Below are 14,326 nucleotides of genomic sequence, written 5' to 3' on the forward strand. Positions count from 1 at the left end.
AATTTCCCGTTCAGGTTCTTACGGATCATAAAAATCTGATATATCTTGATGCTGCCAAGTGCCTGAATGCCCGTCAGGCTAGGTGGGCACTGTTTTTCTCCCGGTTTAATTTCTCCGTTACTTACATCCCTGGTACTAAGAATGTTAAGGCGGATGCCTTGTCTCGCAGTTTTTCTCCCATAGTCGGTGCTGAGAAAGAGGAGAACATTTTACAAGAAGGTGTTGTGATAGCTGCTTTGGACTCCGTTTTGGAAGATGAGATTCTTAAAGCACAGGAGAATGCCCCATCTAACACTCCTCATGGGAGGTTGTTTGTGCCTGGGACCTTTAGGAGAGATTTGTTTGTTGAGTGTCACGAATCTCGGTTGGCAGGTCATCCCAGAATCTCTGAGACCAAGAGACTGGTGGGTCACAGTTTTTGGTGGCCTGGATGGCAGAAGGAAGTCATTAAGTCGGTGCGCCAGTGTACTATATGTGCTAGATCTAAGTCCTCACATACTCCTGCTGCGGGGTTGCTTTGTCCTTTGGAGGTTCCCAGTGCTCCTTGGACACATTTGGCTATGGACTTTATAACTGACCTTCCCCCCTCTGAGGGTTTTACTGTCATCTGGGTGGTCGTGGACCGTTTTAGCAAGATGTGTCACTTGGTTCCCTTCGTCAAACTGCCCTGCGCTAAAACTCTCGCTAAGGCCTTTGTCAAGGAAATTGTCAGACTTCATGGCGTTCCTACTGACATTGTTTCTGATAGAGGTCCTCAGTTCGTGGCTCGTTTTTGGCGTGCCTTTTGTGACAGGTTGGGAGTTCATTTGTCGTTCTCGTCAGGATATCATCCTGAATCTAATGGCCAGACAGAAAGGAAAAACCAGGATGTTGAGCAGTTCTTGCGTTGTTTCGTGGCAGACAATCAAGAGGGGTGGTCTGAGTTTCTGCCACTTGCTGAATTTGCTCTGAACAATCATACATCTTCTTCTGCTGGTTGTTCGCCTTTTTTTTGTTGTTCTGGGAGACATCCATCGTTTGGGTCGTTCTCCAAGTTGGGATCTGCCGTGCCTGAGGAGGAGAATTTTTTCGGTGATTTGGAGAGAGTTTGGACGGATGTGCATGGTAATCTTCAGGAGGCCAACAGAAAATCTAAAGACTATTTTGATAGGAAACGACAGGAGGTTTTGTTCGTTGTTGGTGACATGGTTTGGTTGTCCTCTAGGAATCTGCGGTTGAGGATTCCTTCTAAGAAATTGGGTCCCAAGTTTGTAGGGCCCTTTAAGGTGCTTCAGGTTGTCAACCAATCTGCTGTTAGGTTGGAGGTTCCTACCTCCTGGAGAATTAATCCGGTATTTCATGTCTCTCTGTTGAAAAAAGCTGTTGTATCGGATTGTGACGCCTCTGCCTCTGTTCCTCCGGTGGTGGAGGACGGGGAATATGAAATTTCTCGCATCCTTAACTCTAGACGGTATAGAGGTAGTTTGCAGTATCTTGTGGCTTGGAAAGGTTTCGGACCCGAGGATAACTCTTGGGTGAGGTCGGATGATGTTTCTGCGTCCAGACTTATCAGAGCGTTTCACAGGAGATTTCCTGATAAGCCTGGTCCTAGGGGATCCGGAGGATCCTCTTAGAAGGGGGGGTACTGTTAGAACCTTGTTCTTAGGTTTTTTCCTTTGCTGGTCACATGACCTTGTTGGCCTATTTAATCCTGCTCCGCCCTTCTGGCTTTGCTGGACTTCATTGTTTATCTACTTTCTAGCTAGCCGGTGCTCTGTATCTAACTCTGTTAGTTTGCTTGGTCTACGGACCTCTATGTTCTATATATTTTGTTTGTTCGTCTGTCTGCTACTATTTCTGTTAGGAGGTGTCCCATTTTCCTCCCAGTCCTTAGTACTTGTAGGGATTCCTTCCCCACATCTATAGGTCTCCGTACAGACTAGCTTAGGACTTTAGCAGGTCTGATCGCAGGATCAGGTCCCCTGTTACATCGTAGGGATTAAGCTGAGTTCTATTGTAGGGACAGATCTCCTCTCTTTCCTTAGCTCTGGTAGCAGAACATAACAGTCCCTGTGCGTCCCTTACAAATTGGTGGCAGCGGTGGGATATTGTGTGGTCTCCCCGGTGTCGCCCCTGTTGCTGTGAAATACTGATAGTGAACATAGCCCAAGTTGTGGAGGAGCATTTTTATTTTTGTTATTTATTTTGCCTTATATACAATTTATTACCCTGGAAAGGATGTTCCTTAACATTTTTCACAGGAAAATCCATTTTGGTTTTGTTTTTGTATGTTTTATTGTGAATCCATAAAAGTGACATAATACCTGTTAGAGACCCTCCTGTTTGTTTTTTCCATCTTGTGTTTTGCGGTCACGTGACCATCTGCCTTTATATTCCAGCTCCGCCCTTTTGGCTGTGCTGGACTTCAGTGTTGTTTGACTGTTTTGCTAGCCAGGTGCTTCGGTGCCTTTCTCTGTCAGTTCGCTTGTTCCTTCTGGGACCTCTAGTACCTTTTTGTCAGTTTGTCATTTTGTGTTCTGCAACAACTTTCTCTGTTCAGGAGGTGTCCCATTTTTGTTCCAGTCCTTAGTTCTTTTAGGGACCCCTCCCCTTATGCTCTAGGTCTTCGTTCAGACTAGCCGAGGACTTAGGCGGGTCTGTTCGCAAGGAACAGGCAGCCCACTACATCGTAGGGATTCAGCTTAGTCTTACTGTAGGGACAGCTTTCCCCTTTCTTTCCTTAGTACATGTTGCAGATCATAACAGTAAGTCCAGCTCAAAAACCAAAAGGAAAGAAATTCGGGGATCAGCATTGTTTCCGTCCAGGATTTGGCTCAACGCTTGCAGGGATTGTCTCTGGAGGTGGCCGAGCTCCAGCAACACGTGAGTAGCTGTTCTGGAGCGCATTTTGTGGAACCCAAGGTAGGACTGCCTGATGTTTTTTATGGTAAACAGCAAGATTTTTTTTCCTTTAAAAATGCTTGTTTGTTATATTTTCGTTTGAGACCAAGGTCCTCTGAGAATGAATCACAGCGCATTGGTTTTATTATGTCACTTTTGCGCAATGAATCACAGGGGTGGGCCTTTTCTCTCCAACCTAATGATTCATGCTTAAAGTCGGTAGAATAATTTTTTTCTGCTGTGGGGCTATTATATGATGATCCTGATCGAATCTCATCTGCTGAGGCAGAACTCAGGCGTTTGATTCAGGGGTCAGGTGTTGTTGAAAATTATTGCACACACTTTAGAATATGGGCTTCTGAAGTTAAATGGAATGGTCCTCCTCTGAAATGTGTTACGGGTCCGGGAGGTGGAACATCTGTGCTACGGTGCAAGGTGGGACCCAGAGGGGCATAACTAAGTATCAACTCGGACTGACCCTGGTCGTACGGCAGCTAATGACTCCGTGACCAGGGAGGGACCGAGCAGAGGGACCAGATTCTACTCTGGGGACGACCTTGTAAGGGAGCAGGTGACTCCCACGGTACAGATGGCAGGGACTGACCGGAATAGCAGGTAGGCACAGCAGGCAGGCTGGCGAGCAGAAGCCTCCAGGTAAGCTATCAGGTAGACACGGCAAGTGACGGCAGGAGTCTCTAGGTGGGCTGGCAGGTGGTCACGGCAAGTGACGGCAGGAGTCTCTAGGTGGGCTGGCAGGTGGTCACGGCAAGTGACGGCAGGAGCCTCCGGGTAGGCATGGCAGGTAAAAAGCAGGTAACGGGCAGGTCACAGGCAAGTGCTCCCAGGTGAGCGGGCTGGCAGGCACGGCAGGTAACAGGCAGGCAACAGGAAAGTGCTCCCAGGTGAGTGGGCTGGCAGGCACGGCAGGTAACAGGCAGGTAACAGGCAGGTAACAGGCAGGTAACAGGCTGGAGGGCAGGACTGGTAGTCAGGCTAGCAGCGGGACCTGAAGGCTGAAGCAGAGGTCAGAAACACTGTGCAACAACTTTTGCTCTGGCACCTCCATTTTGGAGGAGGTGCCTTATATATGGGAGGACCCTCGGCTATTGGCTGGGGACTCCTTAGGACGGCGTGCGCGGCCCCTTCAAGAGGGAGGGAGCTCGCGCGCACGTGCCCTAAGCACAGTGCCCGGGGAGCTGCGCGCCGGCAGCAGGAAGAGGAGCGCTGGAGAACGCAGAGCGGGGAGCGTGGGGAGCGGGGAGGTGAGTGGGATGGTGTCTCTGCCTGGCAGGGGGCAGAGACGCCGATGCTACAAAATGTCTATTTCTTGTTGGTCTGAGTGAAAGGGTTAAGGATTTGCTAATTGCATTCCCTGCACCTGAGACTCTGCAGAATGCCATGCAATTAGCTGTTCATGTGGATAGTAGGCTGAGGTCCAGGCGTAATGAGGTAAAGATTCCTGTAATGCAAGGTCCTAGTCTCCAGAAAATTTGCTCAGACGGCGGAGAACCGATGGAGGTTGGGGCGATGTCACTCCTCTCTCAGGAAAGAGACTGGAGGTTCGCCGAGGGATTGTGTCTTTATTGTGGTAAAGCTGACTGTGACGAAATGGACCCCTTTCATATACAACATAGGATGATTTCTTATTTATCCGGACAATTTGGTATTTTGTGGCGAACTCGTAATATGCCACTCATGGGTTAAGTTCTTACAATCTAGCTGGACACTATTTTGTATACCCATTGTTTCTAGAGTCTAGTTGATGTTGGTGATGTTAACCTAGGTAATCCAATTATCTCTCTTCTGTAAGGTCAGAGGAATTTAATCCTTTTAGAATGCAATTGTATTACCATGTGGATTGTTGACTCTATGTAAATTGCCTCAGCCACCATTGTTCTAATGTCATAACTTGCAAACCGAATGTCTCCTACTAGCATTCCATTGTAGGACTATATCAATCAGGATGTGATTCTCCCTTGCCTGGACTGCAATTCTACCAAAAATGGTTATATGGGACTTGAGATCCAGCCAATGGAAAGACAGTCTTATTCCACCAATCGTGAAGTCCCCGGTATCCTGCAATAAGGGCTGAGGGTATATCAGGAGGACTGTTCTGTTGACCAAGAGATTTTTGTCTACTGCCCTCAGCCTAGGGATGTCGGTCCCGACTGCAGGTGTACAGCCTTGAAGACAGGCAGCTAATTTAGGAGCTTCGGATTCGAATGGGAGAACAACGACCGCCTAGGATGCAACCCAGGTTGGGACATTTCGGTCACCTGGTTGCAGACTTTGCGGTGCTGTCTCCAAACTCCGGCATTATTTCTAAAACCCTTGTGAGCTAGCGGAAGGGTGAGACTCTGTTGCCTGTTACAATTTGTGCTGCGCTGGTTATGTGTTATATGCTGTTAGTTGTTGGGGATCCAATAAAGCCTTAATATTGTGATTCCATCACCCTGTGTTGTCTGAGTAGTGTTCCGCCCACGGTTGAGGAGTTCGGGCGTTCAGTTGGGGATGAGCCCTGGTCCACGTTGTCTTTCTAAAGGCGGCTGGGCCAGCACCCATTGACCCCGTGTCTTTACACTGACCATTTGATTAAGTATTGTGAGCTTCGTTTAAATAAAGAAAAAAAAAAGAGGCCAGGTACCCCCGTATAGCTTGTTTACGCTCTGCAGGAGTATTTCTTTCAGGGAGTACTACTTTGCAGGAAAATTTGATTGAATTTCAGGTATTTGTGGATTGTGGCTCAACACTTAATGTGATTGATAAAGGGTTTTTGGAAAAACTTAAATTGAAATCCAAACCTTTGTCGTCACCTGTTTCTGTGATTGCAATTGATAACACTCCCTTGAAATGTATTACTCACAAGGCTGCTGCATTTCCCCTCACTATCTATGGTCTTCACCAAGAAATTTTGGACTTGGTTGTATTAGATAATTTACCCTCTCCGTTCTAGGATTACCTTGCTTAAAACTGCACAATCCTTTGCTGGACTGGTCTACTAATGAGATTAAGTCTTGGAGTTCGAAGTGCTATGATAAATGTTGTAATGGTCGCATTGCGGCTGTGGAAAAAGGGGAATTACCTGTACCTATTCAAGATTTTTGGAGGGTTTTTTCAGAGGAGGAGACGCAAGTATTACCTCCTCATAGGGATTATGATTGCGCCATTGAGTTTGTTCCGGGAGCTACTCTTCCCAAGAGTCACTTGTTTAATCTGACTATCCCTGAAAGAAAGGCCTTGGAGGAGTACATACAGACTAGCCTGGCTGCTGGTCATGTAATGCAGGTGCCGGAATGCAACGCACAGAGACACAAGGCGAGAACAGTCAGAAATGTTTGTAAACAGTTTTATACAACAGGTATACTGAAACAAGGGATTAGCAACAAGGGTAATGAACAGTGGTTTGAAATATCAGAAAAATACGAAATTTCTCAAAATAAGGCGCAGTCTCTTAAAATAAGGCGCAGTCTCTTAAAGTAAGGCGCAGTCTCTTAAAATAAGGCGCAGTCTCTTAAAGTAAGGTGATGCCCTCAAGCATGAGAAGCACCACACAAGTTCTTTCGCGGTTATTCCCGCTAGGCCGTGAGTCTCTTTCCGGATGAATTCAATTAAATCACGTTGTGCTACTTTAGCCCCAACCGTCCCCCTCCCAACCTGAGTACTTAAACCCAATTGTCCCCGGTACCGTGGGTGAGCAGTGGAAGTGACGGCCCTGCTCACGTATGCAGCTCCTCTCTGCTTGGCTGTTGGGGGCAGTCTCTCGAGCCTTGGATAGGGGGGTCCAGGCCTCGTCTGTCGGCGGCCGACGTCGGGTTCCGCGAACTCACTCAGCACAGCGATCAGGTTCCTAGTATCCTCAGCAGGCACAGCACTCGAGTCACAACTGTGAGGGATCCGGAGCTCTTTTACCGGTGCCCGGCTGGAGCACCTCTGAGGCCTCTGGATTTGGCCTGTCACACGGGGTTTCTGAGGACGCAGGGAGCACGTCTGCTCCTCTCTGCTGCTTGGCACCAAAGACCCCTCAGGTTTGGCGCGCTGGCCTCTTATCTCTCTGAACTCCTTCCTGGAAGTCACCTGATCGGGTCCAGCCTCTGAATCTCTCCTGCCTGCAACTTCCTTTGTGTATTTTGGTTCCGCTTGACTGTCTCTGGCCAGTAGATGGCAGTCTCGCTCCATCCTTGAAACGTCATGTTGAAGTTCTGTTACAAGCTTTTTAGCTCGTTCTACATTCCTCCCTCCTTTTTGCTTGCCAGTCCTCGGGCGAGTGGACTCCTCGCAGAATTGATGTCTCCTTCCAGGCAGTGCAAGCTCAGACAGGAGTTGGGCACACTCCTGCGTTTTCTGTTGGATTCGAGACCAGATAAACTCTTCCTGAGCATACCGGTTAGGAGGAATTCCGGCATTAGCCCGCTCAGTTCTGCGGGGCTCTTCTTGCGGAGGAGACTCCGGGAGATCCGAGGAATCAACTACTGGGGATTGCAAATCATTTCCTGACTCATTCTGACTTCCACTCGGAGTGGCACCAACGGTCCTGACGGGCCCAACTGCATTGTGGCCCACCCTTCTTCATCCCCCAAGGTTCCTGTATGTGGCACTTCAGCCAACACGTCTGAGGGCCCAGCCCTGTTACAGACTTCTGCTTCAGAGCAGCAAGGTCGCAACATATTACGGTGCAACACCCTGGATGTCGCGGTGTCATCCCCTTCGGGCCTAACCTCGTAGACGGGGTTGTCTGGGTGAACCTTCTTCACCACCCGATATGGTATTGCCTCCCAACGATGGTCCAGCTTACTCCCAAATCGTTTAGCCCTCACCAGCACTCGGTCTCCTGGCTGAAGCGATCCACCTGTGGTCGGGGGCCGAACTGCATGCTCTACTTCCTGAAACTTCTGAGCAACCAGTCTTCTCACGGTATGGAGTCGACGCTGGTGTTCTCGAATCCAGGTACTTGGGCTACTGCCCGGACCGGGGTCTTCTGAGTCTAGCTCCAGTTCGGTGATTTCTCGGCCACTTCTTCCAAACAGCAACATGTAGGGGGTGTAGCCGGTGGTTGCATGAACTCGATTATTATACACCCACACCAGCTCGGACACGAATTCGGGCCACTTCATCTTTTTGTCCGCTTCCAGTGTTCGCAACATTTGCAACAGGGTTCGGTTAAAGCGCTCGCAAGCCCCGTTCCCTTGCGGGTGGTAGGGCGTTGTCCGGGAACGGTCGATCCCATAGATGCGGTATAGCTCATCCATCACTCGTCCTTGGAAGCAGGCCCCCTGGTCAGAATGTATTCGCTTCGGGCACCCATAAATCCAGATGAAATCTTGACAGATGGCCTTGGCTGCGGCTTCTGCCGTCTGATCTTTAGTGGGCGTCACTACTGCAAACTTGGTGAAGTGATCAGTCATGACTAAACAGTGTCCATAACCGTTGTATGAAGTTCCTACCATCAAGTAGTCAATCATCAAGACTTCCAAGGGGGCAGAAGTTCGGATGGTCTGAATGGGAGCTCTTTGCTCCGGGGGCTTGTTCAACTCACACTGGCGACATGTTCGGCAGACCCCCTCGACTTCTTGTCGCAGTTGAGGCCAATACACCAGCCGTTGCAACCACCGGAAGGTCTTTTCTACTCCGAAGTGAGCACCTCTTCTATGAGCTTCTTGGGCTAGCTGTGTTACTAGTGCTCCTGGAACTACCACTTGCCAGGTAACATCAAACTCTCGAGGCAGCTGGATTCTTCGGCATAGCAAGCCATCCTTCAGGAGGAGCCTCTCCCACTGGCCTAGGATTTGTAGGGTAGTTGGAAGTGAAGCGGCTCTGGTTTCCTGGTCGGGTCTCTGATTAAGGGCGACCCATTCTCTCAACTTTGCTAGCTCCGGGTCGGATTGCTGCAGATGTATCCATTCGTCTCTTGAACGTCCCAGAATCTGAGTGGGCCTCGGCTCCCCTCTGGTCTCTTGGGCGTCGACCACAGCAGCGGCGAACTGGCTGAAATCCGGGATCTCGTCGCCTTCGAGCTCCTCATCTCTGTCCTTCTTCGGCCCCGCCTGAGTGACCCGGGACAGGGCATCTGCATGTGTGTTCAGGGCCTTGGACCGATAGGCGATTTTATACTGGAATTTGGACATCCTTGCGACCCACCGCTGTTCTAACGCGCCCAGTTTGGCGTTCTCCAAGTGGGCCACAGGGTTGTTATCTGTCCGCACTTGCACTTCTGACCCTGACAGGTACTCAGCAAACTTCTCGGTCATGGCCCACACCAGTGCCAGTAGCTCCAGCTTAAACGAACTGTAGTTGTCCGGATTCTTCTCCGTATCTCGGAGTGACCTGCTGGCATACGCGATCACTCGCTCTTTCCCTCCTTGTACTTGAGCCAGCACTGCTCCCAGCCCATGCAAGCTTCCATCAGTGTACAACATGAACGGCTGCGAAAAGTCAGCGTAGACCAGAATCGGGGCATCTGTTAGCGCCATTTTCAATGCTCGGAATGCCTCTTCTTGTCGTGGGCCCCACTGAATGGGCTGCCGCTTGGCTCCCCCGGCTGTTCCTCTCAGCAATTCATTGAGCGGGTTCGCAATCTTAGCGAAGTCTTTAATGAATCTGCGGTAGTATCCAGCGAGCCCCAGGAATGCCCTTAGTTCCCTTAGATTGGCGGGCGTGGGCCACTTCTGCACGGCAGCTACTTTCTCCGCAGTGGGGTGCACCCCTGCACTGGACACAGTGTGCCCCAGATATTCAATTTCTCGTTTGAAGAGACGACACTTACGAGGCTTAATTTTCAGGCCGTGCCTTTGTAGCCGTTCTAACACTTGTTCCAATCGGCGGAGATGATCCTCAAACGTTGCGGAATAGATAATTATATCGTCCAGATATATTAAAGTGGCTTCAAAGTTGAGGTCCCCCAAGCATCTCTCCATCAGCCGTTGGAAGGTTCCTGGCGCATTTGTTAGTCCGAACGGCATTCGATTGAACTCAAACAGGCCCATAGGGAGAACAAAAGCTGTCTTCGGACGATCCTTCTCAGCTACTGGGACCTGCCAATAGCCACTGGCCAGGTCGAGGGAGGAGAAGAATTTGGCGCTCCCTAGTGCAGATAGAGACTCTTCGATTCGGGGGAGTGGATAGGAGTCCCGTACTGTACAGGCATTCAGCTTCCGATAGTCTACGCAGAATCTCAGGGTACCGTCCTTCTTTCGGACCAGCACGATCGGAGCCGCCCAGGGGCTCTGGCTTTCACGGATCACACCGTTCCGCAACATGTGGGCCAATAGCTCTTTCACCTCCTGGTACATTTGAGGCGGGATCTGCCGATATCTCTCTCGGATGGGAGCAGTATTTCCGGTGGGTATTTCGTGCTGAATGTCCCGAGTGCACCCGAAATCATCTTCATGCTGTGCAAACACTCCCTGATATCGCTGTAGAAGTTGTTCGATCTGCCTCACTTGTCCAGCAGAAAACTCAGTCAGGTAAGCTTCCATTTCTTCCAGGAGGTGGCGTCCAGCCAACGGTTCTCTTCCATGTTCCTGGCTATTGAGGGACACCTCTAGGGTCCATGGCTTTCCTTCCACAGGTGCCAGCCCTATAGCGTCAGCTCTAGTAAGGGCCTCCGGCATTACGCACACTCGCGCCACCTCTTGTCGGGGCAACAACTGTAAACTGGTGCCACTTAAATTGATGCAGCGCACGGGTACTCGACCGTGCCGCACGGTGGCCAGAGTTCGAGCAATCAGGAGTCCAGAGGGCGCTTCTTCTCCCTCCATTGGTTCAACTTGAATGTCCACGCCCTCTAAGGACACATGTGCCAGCACCGGCAAAGTGAGTACAGTCTGTCCCACCGGCAGTGTTATTGTGGCTTCGGGCGGTATCGATACCTTACCAAGGTACTGGGAGGTAGTGGGCAACTTTTGAATCTGACTGACCCGCACGAGGTGCTGGAACACTCTCTTGTTAGCTGGGTCTCGAGTGGCGCGGGTCCAGTTGTTTTTGCTACAGCCCTCAGCCAGGAACTGTCCGACTTCTTTCAGCACATTCATGCCCAGGGTTACAATGGGCCCATCGCCTCCGGGCCCGGTGGTCAGTACAATCCCTTTTCGACCGAGGTCCTTTCCACATGCCCGCACAGACATCCATACTACTCCCGCTACTGGGATAGGTAGTTGATTAGCCGCCACCAGTTTGACAGTGGGTTCCCGGCAGGAACGAGCGACTTCAGGAAAGTGACTTTGGAAGTACGTCTCAGGCATAGTGGTCACTTGAGACCCGGTGTCCATCAAACAACGGATCCGCTGCCCATTGAATTCAGCCCAGATAATGGGCCTCTCGGAGACAATGTCTTCAGAGCTCCCTCTTCTACTCTCTGAAGCTCGAGACCCCACGGTATGCTCCACAACCGTGGGGCATTTTAGTTTAACGGCTGTCCCCTCCTCCTCCTTTCTCGGTTGGGACAGTCTTTGGAGATATGCCCCCTACCTCCGCAGGTCCAGCACTCCGGTCCTCGTTCTGCCGATAGGTCGGGTACATGTCTTGCTGGGGCCGGATAGGAACGTCTTTCTCGTTCTGGTCTCTGTCCGCGTTGAGCAGTACGGTCCGTCGGCAAGGGGGCAGTAGGAGTCTTCCTAATAGAATTCAGCTCACCCCGAATGTCTCGAATTTCCTGACGTATTTCCCGTACCCAATCAGGCTCTTGGTTGGTGAATCCAGGAGCAATTGCCTCATGACTTCTAACTGTGGCTTTGAGAACAGGAACTTCTCTCTCCAGGACTCTAGTTTCAGCCCCTACCTCCAGGAAGCCCATATCAGGGCTCAATCGCAGCCGCTCCTTCAGGATCTGCCTCAGGGAAGGGTCTTTCAAGCCAGCAATCAGTTGGTCACGCAACACCTCATCCAATGGTCCCAGTCCTCGGTTCTCATCTCGAGTTTTCTTAGTGATATGGGCCGTCCCTTCTTGTAATGCATTAACATACTGATTTACTGTCTCATTTTCCCCTTGGACCCGCTGAAACAACCGTAAGCGCAAGTGTCCCAAATCTGTAGTGTCACCGTGCATGTCCTCTAGAATTTTTATCACTTTATCCACGGTGTCACGGTCCCCAGGTGGGCGGTACATCACAGTCTGTCGGGCCTCTCCATCAAGGGTTAGGAGGGCCAACTCCGCCTGGGCTAGAGGGTCAAGGGGATACATACGTAGCATACTTCTCAGTCTTTCTGCCCAGTCCCAAAGTGACATGCCATCCCCTGTAAACTTGGGAAGATGGCTGAGCATAGCCCCCAGGGGTATATGGCTCCGGCCGGACCCAGCCATAGACTGATCCGCCATCTCTGCGTCTGAATGTTGCATCCTGCCGACTACGCCAAATGTAATGCAGGTGCCGGAATGCAACGCACAGAGACACAAGGCGAGAACAGTCAGAAATGTTTGTAAACAGTTTTATACAACAGGTATACTGAAACAAGGGATTAGCAACAAGGGTAATGAACAGTGGTTTGAAATATCAGAAAAATACGAAATTTCTCAAAATAAGGCGCAGTCTCTTAAAATAAGGCGCAGTCTCTTAAAGTAAGGCGCAGTCTCTTAAAATAAGGCACAGTCTCTTAAAGTAAGGTGATGCCCTCAAGCATGAGAAGCACCACACAAGTTCTTTAACCGTGAATTTGGCCCTAGCGGGGGTCACCGGTTATTCCCGCTAGGCCGTGAGTCTCTTTCCGGATGAATTCAATTAAATCACGTTGTGCTACTTTAGCCCAACCGTCCCCCTCCCAACCTGAGTACTTAAACCCAATTGTCCCCGGTACCGTGGGTGAGCAGTGGAAGTGACGGCCCTGCTCACGTATGCAGCTCCTCTCTGCTTGGCTGTTGGGGGCAGTCTCTCGAGCCTTGGATAGGGGGGTCCAGGCCTCGTCTGTCGGCGGCCGACGTCGGGTTCCGCGAACTCACTCAGCACAGCGATCAGGTTCCTAGTATCCTCAGCAGGCACAGCACTCGAGTCACAACTGTGAGGGATCCGGAGCTCTTTTACCGGTGCCCCTCTGGAGCACCTCTCAGGCCTCTGGATTTGGCCTGTCACACGGGGTTTCTCAGGACGCAGGGAGCACGTCTGCTCCTCTCTGCTGCTTGGCGCCAAAGACCCCTCAGGTTTGGCACGCTGGCCTCTTATCTCTCTGAACTCCTTCCTGGAAGTCACCTGATCGGGTCCAGCCTCTGAATCTCTCCTGCCTGCAACTTCCTTTGTGTATTTTGGTTCCGCTTGACTGTCTCTGGCCAGTAGATGGCAGTCTCGCTCCATCCTTGAAACGTCATGTTGAAGTTCTGTTACAAGCTTTTTAGCTCGTTCTACAGTCACATTAGACCTTCTAAGTCTACTGTGGCAGTTGGATTTTTTTTGTTAAAAAAAAGGATGGGGGTTTACGTCCTTGTCTGGATTTTCGTGAAATTAATAAGATGATCGTACGCAATTCCTACCTATTGCCGTTAATTCGTGACTTGTTTAACCAGTTAGTGGGGGCCAAGTGGTTCTCTTAAATTGAACTCCGACGGGCATACAATTTGTTACGAGTGAAGGAGGGTGATGAATGGAAAACTGCTTTTAACACTCTGGTAGGTCCTTTTGAGAATCTGGTGATGCCTTTTGGTTTTACCAATGCACCTGCATTTTTTCAGAACCTTATTAATGACATCCTGAGACCTTTGATTGGTAAGAATGTGGTTGTGTATTTGGATGACATTTTGATTTATTTGCCAGATCTAGAGTCCCATTGGCAGAGTGTACGTGAAGTTTTGCAGTTATTGAGTGATAATTCACTCTTGCTAAGCTGGAGAAATGTGAGTTCGCTATTCAGAAAATTAGTCTTTTGGGCTACATTGTTTCCAACGAGGGCTTTGAGATGGACCCGGTGAAGGTTAAGGCTGTACAGGAATGGCCTATTGGTTTGAAATCTATACAGAGATTTTTGGGCTTTGACAATTATTACAAGAAATTCATTAAGAATTTTTCTGTCATTTTTAAGCCTCTGAGCGATCTCACCAGGAAAGGTGCGAATACGGTCCAGTGGACTACTGAGGCCTTTGAAGCGTTTAAGTATCTCAAAGAGAGGTTCAATTCTGCCCCTATCCTTATGCAGCCTGATGAGACCAAGCCTTTTTTGGTCGAGGTCGACGTGTCATCGTTGGGGGTCGGAGCAGTTTTGTCTCAGGAGAACAGGGATGGAATACATCCTTGTTAGTGTTGAGCGAGCATGCTCAATACTGCTCGGTAATCACCCGAGCATCTCACTACTTGAGATGTTCGGCGAGCGCCGAGCATTTTTGGGTTACTCGGGCGGGAGCTCGGGTCTCCGCCCTACATCTTTACAGAGTCAATGAACATGCAGAGATTGCCAGCCAGTTACTGTAAAGGCGCAGCCATGATGGTTGTGGGCATTACAGTGATTGGCTGGCCGCACAGCGTCACCTTGA

Source organism: Phyllobates terribilis, unplaced genomic scaffold, assembly GCF_046119375.1.
Source record: "Phyllobates terribilis strain yellow unplaced genomic scaffold, ASM4611937v1 Scaffold_2__4_contigs__length_985480577, whole genome shotgun sequence".
In the NCBI taxonomy this organism is placed as follows: Eukaryota; Metazoa; Chordata; class Amphibia; order Anura; family Dendrobatidae; genus Phyllobates; species Phyllobates terribilis.